The 24,215-nt window shown below is 38.3% G+C and overlaps 1 pseudogene; it reads right to left on the minus strand.

Moving 5' to 3' along the window:
• LOC102896179 overlaps positions 1-15,367 on the minus strand; it is a 101,760-nt pseudogene extending 86,393 nt beyond the window's left edge.
• Positions 15,368-24,215: the final 8,848 nt, after the last annotated feature.

Genomic DNA, 24,215 nt, shown 5'->3' on the forward strand with positions numbered 1-24,215 from the left:
AATGACAGATTAGGTCATTTGGACAGACTCTCCTACTAAGAACTACCAGAAAAGTATGACAGAATTTTTTTTTTCAATCTGCCTAAAGGCCTCACAATGTTAACAAGCTAGAGAAATATTACCTGAACAAGATCCAAGGGAGAATGAATGCCCTGAGAAATGAATCCTGTGTTTAGAGTCTCTGCTCCTAGAGGGAACAGCTGAGAGACTGAGAGGCTAAGTAATAATTCAGTCAACCTGGTATATAGCTAAAGGAACAGACATTGGTGTCTGGGAGCCACCAAGAAAAGCAAGGGCGGGGGACACTGGTCAACTTTCCTCACTTTAGGTTGGATCTCCAAATGTCTGCACCCTAAAATTACAGTGCACTGCAAGTACGTGGACTACTGCAGGAACTACAGGTCATCTTCGCCTGTTCTCCATCCCTGAAATTAGAGGTCAAGACTGCTAGTGCCTTGGGCCATCTGACAGAAGCAAATGGGAATCCTCTCTGGAGAAAAACAGCATCGTCTTGGGCTTCAAATTATTTCTATAAACAATTTTCCAAATACCATGTCCAATATGCAAACAAAAACAGACAAGCTGGAGACAAGACAACATGAATAAAGACAAGCAGGAAAAAAATAAAAAGCAAATAACTAGGAAAGATGTTGGAGTTACCAGACAAATGCCTTAAAATAAATATGCTCACCAAATTCAAAGAGATGAAAAGCAATTTTGAGAATTGCAAGAGAGAAATGGAAATTATACAAGAGAATCAAGGTCCTTCTCCAAGCACCAAAAATCTCCCTGTCAAGTCCAAAAACAAGTGGACATTCTTTGTAGCACTGGCATGAGAAATTGTTGATTCATTTATTTGACAGGCATATATCGAGCTAGTTTTCTGTGTAAGCTACATACTGAAGGAGATAGTAAGAGATATAAAACATTGGTACCCCGCTATCAAGGAATTTATAGCTTATAGCCATATTTACCACACATTATTCAAAAAAGCAATGGTTGGTGATGCCTTAAGGTTCTATGCTGTTTTTTAAAAGGTGAAGAAAAAGAAATACGTTTTGATATTTAAATGGTCTGATCCTAAATCTATTCTCTGGAGATGTCACTCAAGATGGATGGATGGGAGGTCATCATTACTGGGCGGTGTGTACAAAGATTGGTCACCTAATCTGGAGTGACAAGTAAAGAGCCACAATCATTCATACCACAGCACAATGGCTTCTGTGTAAGTATTATGATCACATAGGACTCAGGTCAGCACTATTCTTCAGCCCACATAGAAAGCACAAGCAACTTGGTCCCATCTATATTTGAAACTGTATTGATTTTGGGGCTGTAGAAAGCAATATATTTCTTTTCAATTTCTTTAAAACAGGAAACTGCTGGGGCCTCCTGGAGAAAATAACCTCTTTTCAGTGCTGAGAGGACACTCGAATTAAAATGCAAGTTACTTAAATTCCATGATAAATATCCCTCATAGCAAATATGGCCTTAAAAAGTTTGTTTAGAGCCTGGGAGGGAATAAAGTTATTTCTTAGAAGTGTGAATGTCTTCTCTAAGGCAGATGCATGAACAAAGGGGAGGAAAGCTGGTCCGTTAAAAGAAAACAAGTCCTACAAGTTCCCTTTATTAAAGGAACATAGGAATGTGGAAATTCGATGTCCTCTTACACCACTCTCCTGTATTCATGTATAACAGGGTGGTCCAACGGTCTAATTCAATACTTCCTAGGTGGTTAGGTAGTTGTTTGTGTGGGTGTTAACAGACACATCCCTCTTCCAGAGTGAATCCATAACCATGGCTCCTCACAACATATGCAAAGTAGACCCAAAAAGTCATCTGAGATCAGAACAAAACAACGTACTGTCCTAAAATAAAAGACATCTCAGACAAAGAATTGGGGCTTTTGTGCTTAGACTGGCCAGGTAATTTTCTCACTTCTCTTCCTTCAGTTAAAGAATCACCATCCTTGCAACACACTCAAACTGAAGGAAATTGTGTTCTGGCTGATTCAATGGCTACAGGTGCTATTTGTCAGGTATTTCCATTTTGATGTAAGATGACTAGATAGGTCAGGTAGGGCCTACCTAGTACACATTGTTCTCCTTAACAGTAGCCGAGGGAAGCTTTCAATTCAGGATTTGTAGATTATTTTTTAAACTTAAGTACTGAATTCATAGTACAGGATAAACTCAGCTTGGTTAATAGTTAATTTAAGGTTTTTCTATAAACAGGCAACTACAGATGTTGGGCATGCACAGTCACAGAGAGGTTCAGCAAGATTTCGGTTTAACTACCATTGCTTTTTCACCAGGAAATGGATAAAACCACTGATGGAGGATAATTAAAGATAGGAAGCCTTTTCCAGTTATAATTCGCTTTCTCATCATAATCCTGGTACACTGTTCACAAATATATGTCTGTATTGCACAATGCAGATCCAAGTGGGTTCATGTCAGACTCGTCCTGCCATCATATCAGAGGTGATGTATACTGCATTTGAAAAGTAGTCTAAGCTTCCAAACAGTAACTTATCAAAGTTCAATATTTAAAATTCACAGCCTTCATATTTTTACAGCTCCATTTCCATCAATTTCCACCATTTCCTTTATTTGCTAGTGCACAGATCTGTATAAATGAAAGACATAAAGATTATAACTATTCTGCAGTATAAATGGGTTTTATAATACCTTCCGCCAAATCTCGGCAAGGCAAAGTTTCCTAAAACGTGTCTGCAGGGGTTCTTCAGACCTCTTTATCTTCAGGCGGGATTAGATAAAGTTATGGTTTGAAAGTTGCCTGCAAGAGTCTCCCCATTACTCAGACCACTCTTATCTGTAAGGTTCCTTCCTGTCCCCCACTCTCAGCTCTCTGGAGCCAGCAGCCGAAGTTAAGAGCTGTTAAGATATAGCCATTTAAAAAGTTTGTGTTTCTTAACACTTACTTGAAGTAACTGAAGAGTTGAACACACTCTTTGAAACTGGAGACCCCAAGCTTCTAATATGGATGAGATTCTGGAAGTCAGGGCGAGGCACAAAAATGGAATAGGGATCGCTCTCCAACTGGAGGCATGGAACTGGAACTGACCAAACATATTCATGGGTGAAGGTAGGCTGAAGAACACACAGACAATTCAACACAGCCACTAAACCCAAGCCAGTTGGAGAAGGGAAAACCAGTACAGTAACAAAGCAGCCACTGACCACAGTGCTCTGGATGACTGGGTTCGGAAGACAGATGAGGGGCAGATCTGAGCAATCACCTGGGGTTCTTAAATATGAGGGACTTTTTAAAGCACACCCCTGACCTTAACTATGAATGAAAAAGGATACCAATAATGAAAGATTGGCAAGTCTGATTGAAAACCAGGCTCTTGGGAAAAATTTTTTAAAGTATTCGCCTGCCCCTTTTTCAATGATATATTATTTGATAATGCATTATTTCTTTTAAAAAAATACTTAAACATTTATTTTTAACATACAGATATAATTATTTTCATAGATCTCATGGTCTCTAGGGGTGGGGGTCCTCTCTTCACTAGAATGTCCTAAATCACCACAGACTTTGAAACCACTTTCTTCCAAGAACTAACAATGAAAGAAGGGAAGCCTAGTTCTCTCCAAAGAGCCCATGTATTAAGGTAAAAGGCAATATCAATTTTATTTAAATTTCTAGAAGTCAAGAATAAATGTTGTAGTGGCCAGAATAACACCTCTGCCCCCAAAATGTTCACGTCCTAATCCCTGGAATCTCTAAGTATATTACATAACAACATGTAATGAAGTCTGCTAATCAGGGGGCCTTAAAATAAGGAGATTAGCTTGGATCATCCAAGTGGGGGACAAATGTAATCACATAGGTGCTCAAACAGGGAAGAAGGAGACAGAAGAGTCAGAACCAGAGGGATGCCATCATGAGAAAAATTCAAACAGCCATTGCTGGCTTTGAAAATGGAGAAAGAGGTCACAAGCCAGAAAATGAAGGTAAGCCCTAGAATTTAGAATAAATTGAGGAAATGGATTCTCCCCTAGAGCCTCCGGAAGGAACTCAGCCCTGGCAACACCTTGATTTTAACCAAGCGAGACCCATTTCAGACTTCTGACCTCCAAAATTGTAAGATAATAAATGTATTGTTGTTTTAAACCACTAAATTTGCTAAAATTTGTTACAGCAGGAAATTAATACAAGTGTTGAAATGCTTTGAGGCATTCTGGACTTCTTTGATGTCGCCAGTCTAAGAAAAGCTGGCATGGAGGACAGTATCTGTGCAGTATTTATGCATCTTCTTCCAAATAATTCCCATTTATTAGCATGTCACTATGGCAAGCCACTCTTCCCCTGTCATAAGATATTAAATGATTTGCCCTCAATACAAATTGCTGGGCTCAACCCCCAGAGTTTCTGATCTGGGTTGAGGCCCGAGAATTTGCATTTCTAACATATTCCCAGGTGAAACTGAAGTTGCTGGTCAGGGGACCAAACTTTGAGGTCCACTAGTCTAGTGGAATAGAAAGACATTTAAGGAAATAATTAAAATACAGTGTGATAACTGGCATGATGTGCTTATACAAATGGGACAGTAATCACAGTGCAGAGGCATCAAAATCATACACCATGTTGGAGAAAGGTTTTAGAAAGAAGTGATGTTTCTGCTGAGGGTTGAAGAATGTGCTTTTGAAAACAGAAAATATAGGAAAAGTGGGGGATAAAGCAAGGAAAGGAATATTTTTCAGAGGGAAACCTACATGGGAAGACACAAAGGGGGAAACTGCTAATTTTAAAGGTGAGAAGGTGGGAAATGAGGCCAGAGAGAGAGAGAGAGGCCAGATATGAGGGCCCTTCTGTGCTAAGCAAAAGAATTTGACATTATCCCATATGCTAGGGCTGTACATTGGTGTCTATAACCACGCTTACATGTTAGAGGCCTTACTTGGCAGCTCTACTGGATGAGTGAGGCAAATGTGAGACCAGAAGCAGGAAAGTGACATGAAGGCTCTTCCAGCAGTCCCCAGAGAAGCAATGAGTGTCTGTACTGTGGTCAAGTAAAATCTACAGACCTTGGCTACCAATCAAATATGGGGAGTGAAGGAGGAGTGTGGAGGACTGAATAATGACCACCAGGGTTCTGGCTTGTACATTTGGTTACCTAAGGGAACCATTCACCAAGAGAGTGATGGAGGTGATGATACAGTGACAGATTCATTGGGGTTGAGGTGCCTGGATTATATCCAAGGGAAGTCAGCCAGATGACAGTTGTAAACAGCTACGTGTTGCTAGTATATCAAAGCACAAAAGGAAATTGAATGTTCAAATCAAATAAAAATGTTTACTTATAGACTTTTAAAGGTAACAAAGGTAATTTTATTTTCTTCAGATAGAACAGTGTAGAGCACCGCCCCCCGCCCATTCCTCTCTGGCCTAATGTGTGGCCGGCCCCTTTCCAAAAAAAAACAGCACTGGGAAAGAAAAAAAAGAGAATAGGAAAGGATTTAGTAATTATTTATCTGTGATAAATCACATCTAATGGTAATTATACTGACTGAGGTAGATGTTCTGTCTCAAAGCACCTGTTCTGGAGTTGGCTACTACTTTGTTCCTTCTCCCCTAAAAATATACACAGGCTTGTGGATATGTTCTATCTGTGCCCTAAAGAAAGAACCAAGTATGTTGACTGCAGTGAAACACAGGCAAAGTGTGGAATAAATTAATGTTTTCAGTTTTAAGCGACCATGTAGATACCGCATTAAGAATCTAAATAATTGATGTATTCAAACTAAAAAGTTTCTGCTCAGCAAAAGAAACTGTCAATGAGGTAAAGAGACAATCATCCGAATGGGAAAATATATTTGCAAGCAACACCTCCAATAAGGGCCTAATATCCAAAATATACAAAGAACTCATATGACCCAATAACAACAACAAAAAATGATCCAATCAAAAATAGGCAGAAGACCTGAAGAGACACTTCTCCCTAGAGGACATATAACTGGTCAACGAATATATGAAAAGATACTCAACATCGCTAGCTATTAGGGAAATGCAAATCAAAACCACAATGAGATACCATTTCACACCTGTAAGAATAGCTATACTCAACAGGACGAGTAATAACAAACGTTGGAGAGGATGTGGAGAAAAAGGAACCCTCATACACTGCTGGTGGGACTGCAAAGGGGTGCAGCCACTATGGAAAACAGTATGGAGGTTCCTCAAGAAACTAAGAATTGATCTACCATATGATCCAGCAAACCCTCTACTGGGTATTTACCCCAAAGACTTGAAAACCCATATCCAAAAAGATATCTGCACACCGATGTTCATAGCAGCATTATTCACAGTGGCCAGGACATGGAAGCAACCAACGTGTCCTACAATAGATGATTGGATAAAGAAGCTGTGGTACATACATACGATGAAATATCACTCAGCCATGAGAAGAGATGAAATACTGCCATTTGTGACAACATGGATGGATCTTGAGATAATCATGCTAAGCAAAATAAGCCAGACAGAAAAAGTTGAAAATCACATAATATTACTTATATGTGGGGTATAAACCTAAAAGTAACAAATGGGCAGGACAGAGACTCATGGACATGGACAATTGACTAGTGGTTACCAGAGGGTAGGGGGTGGGGAAGGAGGGAATAGGGAGATGGGGTAAAAGGGGTCAAATATAAGAGGATAGGGGGAGGGTGAAGTGAGTAAAGGGGATCAAATATATGGTAGCTGAAGGAAACTGGATTTTGGGTGGTAAACATACAATAGAATATACAGATGTCAAATTATGATGTACACCTGAAAATTATATAATTGTATTATCCCAATAAATTTAATAAAGAAAAGAAAAAGAAAAAGAACTATAAAAAATAAGAGTATTTTTAATTACATTAAGTATATTCTAAACTGAAAACTTAAGATTATGCAGACATCTGTCCCTAAAACAGATGTTTAACCCAGCTGCCTCCTCACTGTCTAAAATGCAGCCAAGTGGTATACAAAGTGATGTCAGTCTAAGTGACAGACATCTGGACTTATGCAGAGCCGACGGGCTAATAGCTTGCTCATGTGTGATTAGAACATAACAGAGAGAGGAATGGGAAGGTTGGACTAAACGGGGAAAAGAAAGTTTTAGGGCATTGATTTAGAAAGCCGTTGCAGATTGTTGGGAACCACGAAAGGATTGGGTTAAAAGGATGGTTTTCCTCCAATGTAGCCCATCTTAGGTGCACTTGAGCCTCCTTAGGTGCAAAGATAAAGAAGATGCACCATAGTGGCTATGGCTCTATATGCTCCCTGAATACAGATCTGTCTGTTGTAAAGCACAAAGCTAAATCTTCAAGGTAAGAGCAAAAGCCACCATAGCTCAGCTGTTGCACAAATGGCTTCACAAACTTAGAGATCCCAAGACAACAATTCAGAAGAGAACATCTGGAATGAGGTTTTATGCTGATAAGTGCAAGACTATGCATATAGTCTTCAGTAATTTGATCACCAAGACTCTAGGAAATGCCAGCTGCATATATAACGTCTACTTAAGCTAAATTCTCCACAATTTGTTCAAGGTTACTATGCATTATATTGAAGGTTAATCATCCTTATAACTTGGATATGAGTGAGGAAACTGGGAAATGAATATGTGCAGATGACAAAACCTAAAGAAAATATTTAGTGTATTAAACTCTTTCAAAGGTGAATTCTCCCCATGTTAACACTAGATATTTGTAATTCATGTTTTAAAAAATACTTTACATTAGAGTAAATTTTAATTGTAAAACTGGACAGTATGTGATTCTTTGACTACAGGGGGAAAGTGAGGGCAAAACTGGCTTGTATGAGTTAGCTACCACTGTGTAACAAAGCATCCCAAAAACTCAATGACTTAAAGCAATAAGCATTTATATTATTGCTCACAAAACTACAGTTAACCTGAGTGATTGGTCTGGTCTCAGATGAACTCCAGCATGGGGCCAGCTGTCAGATGCAGGTTGGAGCTAATCTTGGCTAGGCACTCTCACATGTTTTGAGATTGTCTGACTTTAGACTGGTCCTAAGATGGCTCTGGATAGGAAAAATGAGCTCTCTTCAGTGTGTTCTTTCATCTTCCAGCAAGGTAGGCCAAGTTTGTTCTCAGGGTGGCTGAGTTGAGAGAGAGAGACAGAGAGACAGAGAGACAGAGAGACAGAGAGAAAGAACACAAGGCTTCTAGGCTCAGAACTGGCACATCGACACTTCTACCAAATTCTGTTGGTCAAAGCAAATCACAAGGCCAGCCCATATTCAAAGGGGTGTGAAAACAGACTCCACTTTTTGATAAGAGGAACTCTGAAGATACACTGAAGGGATGTATACACTGGAAGAGGTGAAGAACTAAGGAAAAATTTGCAATCAGTCTCCCACACACATAAATCAAACAGAAAGTCCAAGCCAAATACCAGGAAAAACTTAAAAGTTAAACAGCTAGCGATGGTCAATGGAATAAGCAATCCATCTCTTTCCTATTATGTGATGACTTATGATTTTTAAAAACTAATTTCATTCAGCAAAGTAAAAAGGATTCTGTATCCCCACTTCTTCCCAATCATATATGAACTCCATCTAAATCACATTTTTACCTAGGTATGACCTTGAAAGGTGCTTAAAATATAACTGAATTTTTCCTGTTGAAAATGAAGCATATCTACTGATTATTTTGTCAAAGAAAAAATGTATTATTTTATTCAGCATAATGTACTTGGAACTGTTATGAGTTGTGCCAAATTCTGACACTTTTCGGAATGATTCAGATAAAACTTTGCAAGAAAATTCTACTACCTGAAGCATTTTTTTCCGAATTACCTATTTAATAACCCACTTCTTCCCCTTCGTTTTCGTAGACACATCCAAGATGATTATATTTTCCATAGTGGTTCCTGAGCCACCTGAAAATCAAAAATAGTTAGATCCAGAGTAATAATTAAAATATTTAACAAACAGTAGGGCATGGACACTTACCATTCAGGACATAGCCTGGCACTGGATTTTGCTTTGATGTGAGTCCCACCACCACCTCCTACTTGGAAGAAGGGATGAAAGATGCCTCCCATTTCACTTCTCAGGAGAGGGGCACTTTAATAGTCCATTGAGAGGGCTAAATATGTGCTCTCTGGAGCATTAGTGACACTATAGCCTCTTGTCTGGAAAATCTAAGCTGCAGAATACAAGCTGACTCTAACAGCTGAGGAGGAGAGGAAACTGATAACACTGGAGTTGGCCAGCACAGCCAGAGTTTATTAGGGAAAATGAAATGTTTCTCATGGGCCAGATATTGCCCCTCACTAGAGAGAGCCAGTGAGGAGGTCGTCTTAGTTCCTGTCCCAGAGGACCAGCTAGAGGGATGAACATCGGACTCAGTAGAGAGAAGCTGTAGGTATTGTCAGATTCTCAGGGACTGAAGAATAAATAAGGAACTAAGTGGAAAAGAGGGAAATTCATCTTCACCAAGGGAACTACACAGAGAGATCTGGAGAAATGAGAGGAATTCTTACCAACAATGAAAGTGCCCGTAAAAGAATCAATACTTAAAACTCGTAGTCAGGCCCAAAGAGCACTAATCCAGTTTCTTATCATACCAATGAAGTAAGACCATTCCTATTCCCTCACCACTCCTCCGCCAATCCCTTGTACTCCAAATCTGGAGGATCAAGACCTCCACTTAGTAAAACAGGGGAGAAAAAATAAAAGCAAAAGTGAGTAAGGCAAGAAGTTGACCACAGCGTTCTCCCCCAACTGCTAGTTTTCCATCAGCCACAGCTGGAGAAGTGAGGAAAGGCCTTACCCTTAAATTCATTCCAAAGTTTGACTATCGCATCGGACTAGACATTTAAATTACTAACAACAGTGCTTTCTATCATCTAACAGTATAGAGAAAAGTCATCAGATGGCCCAAATTTTCACCTGGGGCAAAGGAAAATATAAAAAGAAGCAGCAGCAAACAGTAAGAAACAAAATCGTTTCATAATTACTTATCACTCATTGTCATTCTTTGATGGACTAGTACAAAGACCCACCTCTCTTGAAAATGACACTCTCATGGAAGAAACAAAAATAAGAAAGCAGCAAGTTATACTGGTGCCATAAAGAAAAATAAAGCAGGGTTAGGAGACACAGAGGGATGGTAGGGGTGGTGCTATTTTCCACAGAGTAGCAAGGAAGGCATTTGAACAGAGACACAAAGTGAGAGAACCAGCCATATCACTATCTGTGAGAAGATGGTCCAGGCAGAAAACAGAGCAAGTGCAAAATGCAGAAGCAGGAACGACCTTGGTTGTCTGAGGATCAAAGAAAAGGCTATATGGCTAGAATAGAAGGAGTGAAGAAAGAATGGTAAGTCACGAGTTTGGAAAATTCACCAGGAGACTAATCATATACTGGCATGAAAAAGGAATTGGACCAGAAGTGCAATGCAAAACCATTTGAGGGCCGATTTCCATTCTCAAATGATTACCTTGATTGCTGTGTATGAGAAAGGATGGTAGACCGCCAAGAATGGAAACTGGGTGACCAGTGAAATTTCTCAAGCAGCTGCTTCCAAATCACCTAGGATATTACTTAAAGGGCAGATTACTAAGCCTCTCCCATCCCCCAAAACTACTGAATCAGAATCTTGTGGGAATAAGGCAAAGGCTGTTATTTTTAGCCGACTCTTCAGGAGATTCTCTCATGCCATCAGAAGCAGGAATCGCCACCCTATATTACACAGTGGCCATTTTATGAGCACCCACAAAAGAACTAAGCTCAATATCAGGCTTATGCTCTCTGTGAAATGTGCATGTTTTTATCTTGCTTCTTTGCTTTAACCACATTTCATCCACCATTAACAATGGTGCAGGACTTTCTGGTTCAAACTGTTTTGGTTCCAACTTTAACTTGGGTTTGATTTTACTATTTATTCTGCCTTCATTATCCCTTTCACTGTTATTTATTTTTATTTCTTATAAATATTATTTTCTAGTATTTATGCATCCATTTTAAAATTTTTTTAAGAATTAAAATGCTACTTCAGCAATCTTCAGGGTAATAAAATGCACTGTACATACATTGAATTTAGACATGTCTATTATCTTCGATGCCTTTTCTGATATAAGGCAGAGTTCGTGTTATTTTTTTTCCTTAAAGAAACATTAACACTAATTTTGTTAACTTTCTACCCAGCATAGCCATTCAAACAATAACTGGATGAGTTTACTCCTAATGCCATTTAAAATTTTTTGAATACTATAACATATTCACCTGGTCTGCTCTGCTGTATAACATATTTCCTAAACCTAACTGAAAATAAATCATTTTTTAAAGTCTACCTTTTAAACATGTGAAATTTTATCATGATACTGATTTTTTTTTGTACAATACAATGTCTAAGTGGTTTCATACCACATTCAACCCTAGTGAATTTCAATAAAAGCAAGAGAGCTCTTCAGAGATAATTGAGAAGGCTTAAAGTGAATTTGACTCTTATTCTAGGAAGCAAAAAATGATATTATATATTAACAGTAATATTTTAACAGCTCCTAAACTTGGGCAAAAAAGGGAATCAAGTTTGTACCAGTCCAAGTACCTATAATAATATGATAGAAGCATTTACCATCATTTCACACTATTGCACTCTGTGCTTCTAATAACAAGGCTTTCTCACCAGAAATATTGCATTAACACTGGACTCTCAAATTTCTAGGTGTGAAAAATCACTTACTTTTTTAAAAAATGTATTCGTTATTTCAGGCTGGTCAAGGTTAAAATGGCCATTTATATTATTTCTAACTTCAGCTCTAAGCTCAGAGATGTCTTGGCATTTGATCAGCCAAAATAAGAATTTGTTTTGCCTGTATCCAACAGGATAAAATAATAAATTAGCAATCAGTTCATCCTTTGCCAAAAAGAAGTATGTTCTAAATTCATATACTATAAACTATCTAATAATCCACATACTACTACTAGGGGAGGAAAAACTTTACTAGGGTTTATTCAAATGATATATATCTCAAGAATGTAATATCCCAATTGATATATAATATCTCAATTCATACATATGAATTCAGTATAAAGTGTAAGTGATCATCTTAGCAAGAATATAGCAAGTCCCTATAATGCAAAAGCTGATTCTAAAGGCTCCTTATAAAGCATTGAAATTTATATAATTTAGTCATTACTTTTCTCTAATACAAAGTCATCTGGTAGTCTTTGCTGTTAACTTCATGCTAAAATGTTCCAAGTTTAGAATCTTTTACCAATAAAATAGGAAAGAATTAATAGTTTTATTTCAAGTGAGAGGAAAACCGCTTATCCCACAATAATGAAACCCAAGCAAATGCAAGTTTGTGACTATAAGAATGTCTATGATTAACACATTATTCAAATTTTCATGGCATTTAAATTGTAGTTTAAAAGCCAATCAGCAAGAAACCATAAGAAAAGGACCAAACTCTACCATGAAATAAGGAACTATAATAAAGTCTATTCAGCCCAAAATATTTAGTTTAAGACAATGAGCACAGTAGCACACATTTCATCTAAATGACACCATTTAAACAGTGCTGTAATATAATGTTACTAAAGACTGATAAGTATAGTGCATTATGTGATTCCAACCATTGTGAAAAAAATAGTATTAACAAGCATTGTAACAGCATCTCCACCAGCTTGGCGCCTACAGAGTCAATTACTTTGGCCATATCTTTCCAAATGATTTAGTAATGCCTTTTAACATTACGAACATAAATCTAACACAGTACGGAATTCCGATGTAGTTTGGTGCTTCTGGAGCTGCCTAAAAATGAAAAGGCATCCAAGTGAAACGTATTATATACTTATTATACCTCAAATTTTCAGTGCCTAAAATGTGAAATAATTCTCTACCATTTAGCTGTCTGCCTTATAGTATATTCTAGATTTTTATTTCTAGGCTTTTTATTGTACTTTCGGAAATTAGTGGCACAACATGATTTTTAAAAAGCAGTATGTGACTGTGCTTAAATTCACATAAAAATAGCATTTTTACAACCATATTGAAATTTAATTCTTTTACACAAGTTAACAAACTCTCTCTCTCTCTCTCTCTCTCTCTCTCACACACACACACACACACACACACACACACACAAACTCTAAACAAAAACAATACTTTTGAAAAGTGAAACAATGCAAATTTATTTCAGGAACTCATATTGCAAAGGTCAGCTCTGGGTCAATTTACCACACTAAGGGCTGTGGTAAATTGGCTGTGTTCAACTGAGCCATTTATCTACACTACAGTATAGAACTTGAAATAGATCCTAAAGTCAAGGTAAAAAGGTTTAAGAGACAAGATCCTAAGTGTTTTATAGCTATCTCTGTAAGAAGTGCTTTTCCTTACTAAAACAAAGTTTAATTAAAAGATTGACTACATTTAAAGGGTTTTTTCCTCATCAGCTCTTCAGCTTAAAACACTATTATCTTTGTTACTATAGTCTGTACCTTGTCTGATCTAAATGACGTGACCCAGGAAGTGCACCTTTCCATTGGTGGAGAAGGTAAAAGTCCTTTTGATTTAGATCATACACTTGATTCATCTGGTTGTGTAAACGGAGAGCTCAGAGTTTATTGCTCTTCAGTGAACTAGGATAAAGACTTAGGATTATGATTGCTAAAAGGGAATTTACTTACAGGTGGACCACCATTTTAAGAAAGAGGAGATCCTGGAGGAGGAGGATTAATATAAGGTGGCACCTGAGCAATAATATAACCAGGGGAAGAAGCTACTGGTTATGGATTAGAAGTCATGGGTGGAGGTGGCACTTAGCTACAAACCAAGTGAGGAGTGCCTGAGTCCTGGGCAGAACATGACATTGGATGGTTCCCTGCTGGTAAAGGAGATGGGGGTGGTGCATGTTGCTCTGGAAGCATAATAGAGTAATAGTGCAATAGCGATGGTTGAATTTGATATTCGATGTGATGGTGAGCGGGTGCTAAAGCAGGAAATGATGGTTGCTTAGCACCAGAATTAGAGTCATCCTGAATAAGGATGATTATTAAATTTCTATATTCACTTGTTGCAATACTAATGGTTTCCCGATGGACTGAAGGAGATGGAGGTGGAGACAATTGTACTGGAGAAGCACAAAGACCCTCATGTGGCTGATTATAGTGCTTGTATGGCTCATGCTGCACGGGAGGTGGTGACATCAAGGTGTCCTGCTCTGGTGGAATATGCCTCTTATGGTCCTTGGCCAGCCGCATTTAAGGGGTCTCAGTGTTTGGCAAGGCAGTAAAAGGATGAACTTTTTCCAGTGGAGCACAGGTAACAAGTTTTTCAACTCTCTTATGACAGTGATTAATATGAGCTTGTAAGTCTCTCTAAGACAAATACGTTCTCTTGCAACCTTGGACAGTGCTACACATGAAAATATAACCTCATGTATGCTCAATTCACAGCACAGGAATACTACAGCCTTACGCTACACATCTTATTTCCATTTTTTTTTTCATATAAATTAGCACAGTCATAGCAAAAAGGATGCTTGCACAGAATCATTCACCCATAGATTTAACGAGCAAATCACATTTGTCACAGAAATGAACTGAATCATCCTTTTTACCTATGATGTTTACCTTAAAGTCTTCCCAAAATATTCAGGAGTTTTTTTCTTTCTTTTTTCTCAACAGTTTACTTCCTTTAAAGTCATATTGTCCTTCTTCGTTATCTTCAAATTCTTCACCAGGACACATCCCATTCATAGCCCTTAAAGTCTGCCTTTGCTCACCTGCTGGAAAATGAGATTTACAGGAATTAATCTTTGAACATCAAGGCCACCTGAGGATCCAGAACTCTCAGTGGCTGGTAATCCACCATCAACATCTGTGGGATCCAGGTTGGCATACCCTATTCTAGCCCAGGACGTGAAGGTGAGGTCAGATGCCTCCCCATCCTGTGTAGCTTTAATCTCTGAGGGCTTTCTTCTCCTCTCCTTTTCCCCATACCACTACTCTGGTGAGGGGGTCAGGCATAATTTGGACAGGGTGGGAAAGAGCTCCAGCGTTGAGGTTGCTAAGCCTGATCTGCATGTGCTGTAAGAGAAAGTGGCCTTTAACTGGCAAAAAACACTGATGGGAATGGGGAAGGGGAGCACAGCAGTAGGCAAAAGGATAAGCTCCCAGCACAGAGCACTACCTTCAGATACTGCCTTATTTATTTTTATCTTGTTGCACTTTTGTAAACTGCCTTAAATCTCTCAATGGTATATGCATGTTATATATGTGTGCACATATATGTATATGTGTGTGTATGTACATATATATGCATACATACACACACCTTTAAGATTTTGCCATTATACGATGAATTTAAAACCATCTTTGTCTGGAGGAAGGGAGCACTATATTTATCTTATCAAGGAAGAATCATGTAAAAAGTAGTGAACATAATCATTTCACAGGGCTAGACATTTGCTGTCCTTGTCTAAATGATTATAGGTATTTAGGCCAAATTTCCCCAGGTCTCACCTTCCTGCAAGTAGAAACAAGGCCACAAAAATAGCAACAAACCATATTCACTTGGTTCCACCCTCTCCCATAACTGTGGCTCCTCTACACCTCAAGGGGTCTCTCCCAAATGTGCAGACATTCACTCTTTTGGCTGTATCGACTGTTAAGTATCTCTAGTAAACACCAGAAAAAAAAAAAACACTGATCAATCAAAGAAAGTTTTTTAGACTTAATGCACTATAGGAGAACACTGCCTTAACAGCGTCTAAATAGTATCTCGGAAGAAGGATAGCAGGATAGGGTATCAGGGAGTGCTCTAGGTGGTTTTAGGGCAGGTCTTGTAAGGTGAATTGGGCAAATTTTATTATATGACAGCTATAAGTCAGTAAGCACAGGGAGGTGAGACTACTGATGTATTAATGGGAAACGTGTTATTCTTGTTACGTAAACTCTTTTAGTTGGCTCATGATTTTATCTTTCAGGAAAAAATATTTCCTGGAACAGTTAAGTTTGCTTCTTCTCAGAATCATTTAACATAGGAACAGAAAACCATTCCCAGTTCCATTATTATTTTACATGGTGACAGGAAATTATGTTGGTTTCCTTTTCTCTGGTCTGGTTTATCGGGCTGTTGATTCTTGACTACATCAATGGTGAAAATACAATAAAACAATAATGCCCAGATAGTCACCAAAAGCACCAGTACCCACCAATGCCCAAAGTCACTGCTACGCCATCAAAGAAACAATATTCACTGGAGGTACTGCTAAGTCCAAGATCAATGGAATCCTTGCCCTCTTTTCTTTCACTTTATTACATAGACTAAAAAGCACTTCAGACTTAACACTTCCGGAGGTGTTAAAGAGATTTTTCTGAAATTGCCCTTTTTAGTTTTTACTTGCTCTTAATTATTGCCCCCTGCCAAGGACTCAGGCAGTGCAAGCTCATGGTAGCTGGTTTAAATTTGAATATACAATGCCACTCACCTCTGATATCCTTCCCTAGTTCTTGAAACTTTTCAGTATTATGGCAATGCTATCCTCTCTTAGAATTCATTCACTCCCAGGAAGCAACTTCATCCCTCATGCAAATAAATTCCTAATGGGCCCATCTCATGGAGTCTCCAAACACACCTAAACTCTAAGGCCAACATACTTTATTCTCTCAAACCAGGCTTCCCATTACATGTTGATTTAAATTTAGAAAATTCGGAATTTTATTGGCTTAAAAAAAGCTGTATTTTTTAAGTAAGTCAAAGTGGTTCTTACAAAAGTATGGATTTCTGCTCCCTGTTTTACAATTACTTGTTTGCCAGGCTTTTTATGAGGGTTAAGTATTTTTCTAGGTGATGTGTATATAATTCAAAGTCCATGAATACAAAGGGGGAAAAGTGTCAAATATAACTTATTTTCTTTTCTTTCCTGGAACCAGTGTTTTTCTGTCTAAACTGAGACATTTCTCATATGACAGAATGTTGTCCTTACACATGACCCTGGGTGAAAAAAGCCAGCTCTCTTTCCCAGTTGGCTAAATTTGCTTTTGTTGCTCATTGGGTGTACTTCAAATTATTTTAGAAATAAATTCTAAGTTCCGCTTTTGAGTCATGAAAGCATGCTTCACTGTAGACAAGTGATGTTAACTTCTAGTCTAGACATCCCACAGCCAGGAGCTGCTCTGTTTCAACACTTCTAATAGGTCTGCTTACAGTATTTGCTTGTTTATAGCTGAGAAGCCTGACCTGAAAGCCCTTAATAAATATTATTTAGTGAAATTGTTGATAAAATAAAGGGTATTGACCTTCCATTATCCCCATCAGGTTTAAAAAGCTATCTTGCTATGCTTGAAAAGCTGCCTTTACAAATTGATTCTTATTTAGTGCTTTTAAACAAAATTTAAATGGGCTTCCATTCACCCACCTCCTTTAGGGCATAGAGACTGTTCTTCAATCTCATTGCTCTTAAAAGTTGCTAGAGTTAAATTCCATTGACAAAAGACTCAGTGTCTGTAAGCCTGCAATAGTGATTGGATATAAAAAGGTTTGGGTTTGGAGACTTAAAAGAAATTAGACCTTTTGAAATTGCTTGGATTCAAGGAGGCCTGTTAGAATTCGGCTTTGCCTCAAAAAAAATCTAAATGAGGTTGGCGATGGAGAATTATGGACTGCACAATGAAGGGGTATCAGTGTGCACGATTAATGCTAGGAAACAGGTTGAGACATTTCCGTTTAAGCCACGTTGCCATCTGGCCCAGAAGCAGTCATTCTACCCAAGTGACACCAAAGGTCAGCTGGAGTGAGAGCCGTATGTCCCACTGCCAGGCTCCTGGATTTTATTTCTCATTTAAGGGAATTTGATCTGTCATTCTTCTGGCTCCTATGGGCTTTAAATTCACATAATCAACATATCACTGCCAGAGACTTAGTAATAGCTGAGGCAGTTTAAAGGTGAGTGGAGAATAATCATACTCCCAAGCCAGATGCCTTCAGTTCTGCAAAGAAATAAAAAGTCCATCTTGGGTCCAAAATGTAAGGCAAATTGCCCTGTGTGAAAAAGACCTTGGCTCACCTCCCAAATGTGCTAGCAGCTTTATTTTTTGTCCAAGGAGGGCTGGCCCTTTGTAAAAGTTTGAAACAGTGGTTCTCGAAATGTGGTCCACAGACACCCTCTAGGGACCCTTTCTGAGGGTCCTTGAGGTCAAAACTATTTTCATAATAATACTAAGATGCTATTTGCGTTTTTCACAGTTTGACATTTGTCATGATGGCACACAAGCAGTGGTGGGTAAAACTGCTGACATCTTAGCACTAAGCAAGGTAATGGTACCAAACTATACTAGTAGTCACTGTATATTTTACTGCTACACGGTAAAAAGAAAATGCTAGTTTTGCATGAGAATGTCCTTGATAAAGCTCTAAAAATTATTAATTTTATTAAATCTAAACCCTTGAGTACACGTCTTTTTCATATTTTGTGTGACAATAAGGAACGTACAAATAAAGCACTTCTGCTGCATACCAAAGTACCGTGGCTGTCTCAAGGAAAAGCATTTATTCCATCATTTGAGTTGGAAGGTGAACTATCTGCTTGTTTTGTGGAATACTATTTTCACTTGAAAGAGCAAGTGACAAACTATGGCTATTCCATCCTGGGTATTTGGCAGATATTTTCTTAAAAATGAACAAAGTTAGCCTGCCACTTCAAGGAAAACAATTGACAGTAATTGTTGCCAGTTATAAAATTCAAGTTTTTGAATGAAAATTAGAATTGTGAAAATTTTGTATCAACCACCATAATCCTGACAGTTCCCTAGTACTAAACACTCATCTGATGAGATCAGTGGTGATTAACAATGAACATAACTTTCTTGAAAGTATATGATGAAATATGTCAACATTTAGAAGTTCTGTGTAACTCAGTGAACCAATATTTTTTCAAATGACCAATGGTCGATGTTACAAAGTCATGCACAGTTAAAAGACCCATTTAAAATATCAAGACAACAATGAATTTTAGTGTAACAGAGCATGAAAACTTCATTGATATGTTCCAGATTCCATCATGTAAGTAACCTTTAAGAAACTACCACTCATTGAGTTTTGGTTTAGTTTCAAAGAAGAATATCCACAATTATCTGAAAGGCTATTTAAATATTTCTTCCTTTTTCAACAAATCTGTATAAACCTGGATTTTCTTCGTTTATTTCACCAATATAAAATAGCACAACAGACTGAATGCAGAAACAGATATGGGAATCCAGCTGTCTTCTATTAAACTAGACATTAAAGAAATTTACAAAAATTTAAAATAATGCCACTCTTCTCACTAAGTTTTTTCTTTTGGGGAAATACATTTTTCATAAAAATGTGTTACTTATGTTACTGTGTAATGGTTTATTATTGTTATTTTAAAGGAAATAAATAAAGGAATATTTTTTAAATTTCTCAATAGATAAACTTCACATACATAGAAGCTCTTTGGGGCCCTCAATAATATTTAAGAGGGTAGAGAAGTCCTGACAGTAAAACATTTGCTGTTCTAGGTGATCTTTAATGTCTTTTCACTTTCCCTATAAGCAACACTGCTATCCCTCCCCCACATCCACTGCCCCAAATTCTGTCCCACTTAAATCGAATTGCCCAGAAGATCCCAGAAGGTCCCCATCTTCAAAATTAGCTAATAGTAGTATGGGAAGGGAAAGAAAGATCAAAATCTCTTAAACGCCAAGCACTGTGTCATACACCTAATATACGGCATCTCATTTAAGTCTCACAACAGCTCTATGAAATAATAACAACAACCACAACAACAGCATGCCAAAATATTGGGGCAACATTACACATGAGGATTCAACATTATTGCGAGGGTTAGCAAAACCAGGTGCTCACTAAGACTTATCTGTATACCAAATAAATAAAAACATCTTACAAATACAACGTTACTAATTTTCAAATGTATGTGGGTGTTGCTATACCAAAATAAAATTTCATTGTAAAGCATTACCAAATTCACAAAAGCTTCTGGTCATTGTTTTTTAAAATTTCAATCAATGAATCATAATACACACATGGGAGATAACAAATTTCTGACAATGAAAAGAGAACAAAGAGATCCTCATATTTGGAAGATACTGAGAATCAGTACACTATAGCCTTGTAACTACACTGAATCCCCAGCAAATTTAGTACCTTCAGGGCAGTGCTAAGCTCTTTAGAGTGATATCTTTACTGCTGAAAGCCTACTTTTGCCATCAAAACATCTAAAATTTTAAACAGAGAAGTCAATAAACACATATGAAAGCCAACTAACAGCCTGATACACTACAGGGCTGGATGAGGGAAACAGACAGAAAGTACTGAGAGTTCTGGGGACACAGAAAACTTCTGGCCAAGATGATCTTGGGTGAATTAAGAGTGAACCTGCATCTTTAAATATAGAATTTAAATAATCAGAGAGGAGAGAGACTGGCCTTCCAAGGGAATGATACAGGCAAAAACACATGTGGAAAGCAGGTGTGTTCCAATGGCAATATACTTGACTCACCAGAGGGCTCATATAAGGAAGCAGTTGGGAGACACAATTGGGAAAGGTACTTTAGGGCCAAATGTTGGGTCTGGATGGACTAATGAGGGACATAAACTTCTCCTATAGGCAAGTTAAAATCATCAAGATGTAAAAAAAAGAGAGCAAAGTGCAGTGTAGATTGGAAAACTGGGGCACAGAAATCAGAAAGTCCTATGAGGAAGCAATTTAGTCCAGGACTGAGACTGTTAGGTCTGAGTGGGGAAATAGAAGCCAAAAAGAATGAGTATGAGGGAGACACTGAAAGGTCAGTCTGGTAACTAACTCAGTGGCGGTAGGCAATGGAGAGGAAAGAAAGAGAGAGGACTCTAAGTTTTCAAGCCCAAAAGACTATCACATGGTTCAATTAGGGAGAAACCATTTGGCCTGGGGCACATCCAGTTACTCAACATACCAGTAAGTTTGGTCCTGGTCCACCAGGTCTGAGGCCTATGTTTAGTGACACAGAGAAATTTTGTCTTTGACTGAAAAGGAAATCAAAACAGAGGAATCCTTAACTTACTACTGATCATTTGGAAGGTGCCTGCCCTTCTCAACCATTTGACAGTAAGACTTGAAATTTAAGGCTGCAGCTGCCCACTCGCTACCCTGGGCCACATTCAGTCTGCTCCCCTCACTGAGCAAGTCTGCTGGATTCTCCCTGTGCTTTTGGACCAGCAAGGCCTTTGGACTTGGCTTTATTTTATGGGCATGCTACCTTGGATTGGGGGCCTTTGTTTTGTACTGACATCTGGGCTATCTGACCCATGGCTCAATTACATTCAACTTTACTCCACAACTGTGAGTAAGAGGCACCTGCTTCAATGCTGTCCATTGATTCCCCAGATCCTGTTCAACTGTAACTTTTCCCCCCCATCAGATGGAGAGCAAGATCAACTGGGCTTTTTGCATATTACTAGGTCTAGCTCTGAAAAGTGTTTGGCAAAAGTTAAAAATAATATCACAGAAATGACAAGAAAGATAAGGACAAGGAAAAAGGTAAAGATGAACATTTTCAGTCTGGAGAAGGGGAAGGAGGGTGACATGATGATGAAACAATCATTTTCTGGTACAGAAAAGGCTCTGTTGGAGAAAGGAAGCCTGGCTGTCCTCCCATCTGGCCAAGGGCAAACCACGGGCTTAGCTAGAGCATGAGGGATTTACAGAAGATAAAAGAATTTCTTGGACAAATGCAAAAATGGGTTTCAGAGGGGTTCTGTATAATTACCTTTGCAGGAGATGGCTAAGAATAGCACAGCTCTTCTGGCAGCTGGAAGGTGATGAGGTGTTCTGTGGACAAGCAGAAGGTGAACTTAGGTCTTTCCTTCTTGCCCCTTTCATAACTTCCCCTTCTTCTACGGTAGGAATAGAAAGTTCCACACTCTGTTACCCCCATCGAAGGGCCCTGAATCCTTTTCCAGAGCAAAAGCTCTTGGCTAATTCCTGATATTTTTAGAATAAAAGCAGCTAGTGAAGCTGTTGCCCCAGTGGTCACCAGAGCACTGCGGTGGTGATAATTCCAAAAGCCATAGAGGCAATTTCTGACTAAATGATATCCTAGGCAGACTAAAAATTGTTTCCTTAACTGAAGGGTTGCATGGCTGGTTTTTAATTAGAATGGATTAATACAGTGTTCCCGTTTATAAAAACTAAAATTAAAAGAAAGGAAATGCAATGAAGTAATTTAAGTAAAAATATATATATATATCTCTTCCAGATTCCTTCCCACCCAAATATAACCTTAGAAAGGGAAAATTAAATAAAAATATGTTATTCTTTATATATCTAGACAATCTCTGTATGTAAAATCTCAAGGGTGTCACATATATAGTTGTATAAGTTTTTAGTGTGAATATATATGTGTGCATGTGTATATGCATGTATGTTTCTTCATGCGTGTATACATGTTTGTATCTATATAATCACATATGTACAAATTGTTTCTTGTTTGCAATAGTATATGACAGTGTATATAGGTACCACTTTTTTTCTGTTTCAGAATGGCATTAACACAGAGCTTCTCAGATAAACTACCTTTTCCCCTCTCAACTGATTCATTTGGAAAAATTAAGAAGTTTGCATGCTAGTACAGAAAATGACCTATATGATGCTCCATTGAAAAAATATGAAATGTGTCATTCAATTTTCACTTTAAGAAGCAGTGGAAGTAGCAGTAAGATTTCTATTGTTTGTCATAGCAACATTCTTTGACCTATGTAACTGCAGAAAGGTTTTAAAGGGGAAAAGGACAGAAAGAAGGCTAGATGAGTTCTATCCTTTATCAAATTAAAGGTTCTACCATTTTATTTACTAGAAGAAAAAAGCATCATGTTTACAGATCAATTCCAAACCCATCAATTACCAAGTCCCACCAGAACAACTGTCTCCTTAATAATCTCTCATATCTGTCCCCACCTCTATCCCCTGGCGGTAACATATCGTATCTCCCATGATTTACTGCAATAGCTTTTTAACTGGTCCCCCAGGCTTCAGTCTTATCCCTCTGCAAGTGTTCTCCACACCATCACCAGCTTACTCTTCATTAAACAGAAATCTAATTATGTCACTGGTTCGATTTAAATTGTTCAGTGGCTCCCAGATGCCTACAGGATGAAGTCCAAACTCAACGGCATAACCCTTCAAGGCTCTTCTCAATTTGGCCTCTGCCAAGCTCTCCTGCTTATCGCTAACTGCTCCTCAGCCACTCTTCAAGTTCCAGCTCTCGCAAGCCATTCCCAGCCCCTCCCAATGGGTTCTTTTTTTCCCCTACCACATCTTCATGCTTTCCAGCAGCCTGGCCTTTCTGCCTGGAACTCTGCTCTCCACTTGCTCCCCTGGCTGTCTCCAATGGATGCTATAAAACTCAGGTCCAGCTTCATCTCTTCCAAGAAGCCTTCCCTGACAGAACTCATCCCCAGTCTAGTCTCTCACCCACATTCCTACAATGAATGCAGAATTACCCAAGAGTACTAGTGAAGCAAGAACTCAAAAGGTGGGTGGAAAGGATATTTGGAAGAATTGGTCCATTGTTTCCCTCAAAAACATCAAAGTAGTTATTGTGGGGGAAAATCAGAATTTATGTGAATAATATGTATTAATTTTACTGTTATTTTTTAAAAACTTTATAGTGAAATATACATATATAAAAGTATACAAATCATTAATGTAAATAACATCCAGATCAAAGAACTTAATATTATCAGTATCTCAAAAGCTCCCCTTGTGGGACCTTCTAGCCAATAACCCTCAAAAGGCAACCATTCCCCTGACTTCTAATGGCATAGATTATTTTTGCATATTTTTATGTTACATATACACAGAATCATAATGTATGTTCTTTTTTGTTTGGCTTCTTTCTTCCAATATTGTTTGTGAGACAATGAGATACCATCTCACACCTGTTAGAATAGCTATAATTATACACTGCTGGTGGGACTGCAAATTGGTACAGCCACTATGGAAAACAGTACAGAGGTTCCTCAAAAAACTAAAAATTCATCTACCATATGATCCAGCAATCCTTCTACTGGCTATTTACCCCAAAGACTTGAAAACCCATATCTGAAAAGAGATTTGCACACCGATGTTCATAGCAGCATTATTCACAGTGGCCAGGACATGGAAGCAACTGAAGTGTCCTACGATAGATGATTGGCTAAA

The sequence above is a fragment of the Pteropus alecto genome, unplaced genomic scaffold (assembly GCF_000325575.1).
Source record: "Pteropus alecto unplaced genomic scaffold, ASM32557v1 scaffold23, whole genome shotgun sequence".
NCBI classification, from domain to species: Eukaryota; Metazoa; Chordata; class Mammalia; order Chiroptera; family Pteropodidae; genus Pteropus; species Pteropus alecto.